The sequence below is a fragment of the Orycteropus afer genome, unplaced genomic scaffold (genome assembly GCF_000298275.1).
Source record: "Orycteropus afer afer isolate SDZICR_OR568_19922 unplaced genomic scaffold, OryAfe1.0 scaffold00071, whole genome shotgun sequence".
Lineage (NCBI taxonomy): Eukaryota > Metazoa > Chordata > Mammalia > Tubulidentata > Orycteropodidae > Orycteropus > Orycteropus afer.
The window spans coordinates 9,605,074-9,607,807 of NW_006921658.1; the positions used below are offsets into that span (position 1 = coordinate 9,605,074).

A 2,734-nucleotide genomic window follows, 5' to 3' on the forward strand; every position below is an offset into this window, starting at 1 on the left:
TATTACAAGAAAACACTAAGTACTATACTCTCTTTTAAATAGAAATGTCATATGCCGTCAGCCTCTAATCTCTGGAAAATATGCTCTGGTCCCTCCTTTCAGTCTCCTGCATCCAGTCAAGTCCTTTGCCTCTCTCCCAACCTCTCTATTTTCATGCCCTCCTCAGTACATGCTTAGAAGCTTACTGAATCCCCTGACTTCTTCTTTCCTGTTGTTCTTAACTCTTACCCTAATCCATCCCATGTCCCACCAAGGCTTGCCAGAGTGGGCATGATAGAGATAGGGATAAAGTCCTACATCACTCACCACAGATCCCATCTAACTTCCTCTTTCTTTCCAGAATGAATCTATTCTTTCAATGAGGGAGTGCCTCTGTTTCCCGTAAACATGCCATCATCAGCCTAAATTTCAAACCTGTTTGATTATTGTAGTTCTACCCATCATTCAGGAAGCCAGACACTCTGCTCTGTGGTTAGGTATAAAATGTCACCATCTGGCAAGCTTTTAAATGCTCCTACTATTTGACCCAGCAATTCCCCAACTAGGAGTCCATCTTAAGAAGATATCAGAGATTTGCATATAAAAACGTTTATACAAAAAATGAAGATTGAATAAATCAGCTCTAAATTACAGCTGTCCCACTTTAAAAGCTTTGCCGCTTTGGACAAACCACTTAACCTCTCTAAGCGTCAGTTTCCTCATTTGTAGAATACGGATAATGACACCTTCCTCATTTGTCCTGAAGATTAAATAGGATAATGCTTGTAAAGCTTTTGTGCAGTTCCTATTCTCATCAACAGTACAATTGTAAACAGCAAAAATTAGAAAGTAAATCTTCAATAGCCTCATAAAAACTAAAACCAAACTCACTGCCATTAAGTCTCATCCAACTCATAGTGACCCTTCCTTGAGTTTCCAAGGCGCTATCTCTACAGAAGTAGATTGCCCAACCTTCCTTCCGAGGAGTGGTTGGTGAGTTTAAACCTCCAGCCTCTGGTTACCAGTCAAATGCCATAGGCACTACGCCACCAGTGCTCCCCAGTAGCCTCATAGTCATGTGAGAAAGCTGGATGATGAATAAGGAAGACTGAAGAAGAGTTGATGCTTTTGAGTCGTGGTGTTGTCAAAGAATATTGAATGGACCACGAACTGCCAGAAGAACAAACAAATCTGTTCTGGAAAAGTGCAACTGGAATGCTCTTTAGAAGTGAGAGTGGCCAGACTTGATCTCACATATTTTGGTCGTGTTGCCAGATGGGACCAGCCTCTGGAGAAGAATATCATGCTTGGGAAAGTAGAGGATCAGTGAAAGAGAGGAAGACCCTCAACGAGATGGATTGACACAATGGCTACAAAGATGGCCTCAAGTGTAGCAGTGATTGTGAGGGTGGTGCAGGCCCAGGCATTGTTCCATTCTGTTGTACATAGAGTTGCTGTGAGTTGGAGCCGCCTGAATGGCACCTAACAACAACAACATCCTTCAGTGCTGTCCCTGGGAGTTGCAAAAGTGGTTAATGCACTTGGCTGTTAACTAAAAGGTTGGAAGTTTGAGTCCACCCAGAAGTGCCTCAGAAGAAAGGCCTGATGATCTACCTTGGAAAATCAGTCACTGAAAACCTCAGAGAGGCAGCTCGACTCTGGCACACGTGGAGTCATCATGCGTCAGAATCTACTTGGCGACAGCTGGTTTCTTTGTCCTTCGGGGGTTTGACTCAGGTCTTACCTCCATGGATCCAATCTGGATAATTAAGAACCCTGTAGGGCTTCCTCTTCTCTAACATATAGCCTTATGTTACTCCTTAATTCTTAATGATTTATTCATGTGGATCTTATCTGCTTAACTAGATCAATAGCTCCTTAAGGGCAGCGCCATGTAACAGAGCTATAAATATAGCAAAAAGATGGACAGCTATGTGTCTTTCAGCACTCAAAGCACTTTATGTTCATAAGTTATGAAATCAGTACATGAATTTTCAGACCTAAGAACAGGAGGAGTTAGCTGCAGGGACCCAGGTGAGGAGAGGAAATCCAGGCCACCCACCACAAGCAGCAAGGTGGGAAGCAGGGAGAGGACATAAAAGGCAAAGGGGACCAGAACAGATCGAGGAGTCAACCACAGGGACCTAGGTGAGGAGCAGGAACCCAGGCCACACCTCACAAGCAGCAAGGCGGGAAGCAGGGAGAGGACAAAAAAGGCAAAGGGGATAGGAACAGATGGAGGAGTCAAGTGCAGGGATCTAGGTAAGGGAGGTTGGAGGGGTTTCCAACAGCTAAGGGAGACAAACTTGTCTGTCAGTTTGTCCTACTGTGGTGACATGTTGCTGTGAGTCTTCAGGCTGTTCCACTGATGTTTCAAACCCAGTGGGGTACACCTGGTACACAGGTATCAGCCTGGCTTGCAGACTGAGACAGACTAGGAAGAAGGAAGAGGCCATCCACTTCTCAAAGAATTGGTCAGGGAAAACCTTATGAATAGCATCAAACACTGTCTGATCCATTACTGTGCAACTTTATGAATAGTCCAGAAACACTGTCCAATACAGAGGAGGAAAATGAGTCATTTAGCATAGAAAGTTCTCAAAGTAGGACTTGGAAAGAGCTGCATTACTAGAGTAAAATCAGCCTTACATGAATAAGGTAAACCTTTTGAGACCTCTATTTGCTGACGTGGCACCACTCAAATTGAGGAGAAACAGTGACAAACATCCATTAATAATTGGAACATGGAATGTAC

The 2,734-nt window shown here is 43.8% G+C and overlaps 1 protein-coding gene across 1 annotated transcript in view; it reads left to right on the forward strand.

Annotated features, from left to right (window-relative positions):
• The window catches only part of COL25A1 (collagen type XXV alpha 1 chain), a 783,871-nt gene that overhangs the window by 719,970 nt on the left and 61,167 nt on the right, over positions 1-2,734 (forward strand). The gene's annotated exons all lie outside the window — the stretch shown is intronic.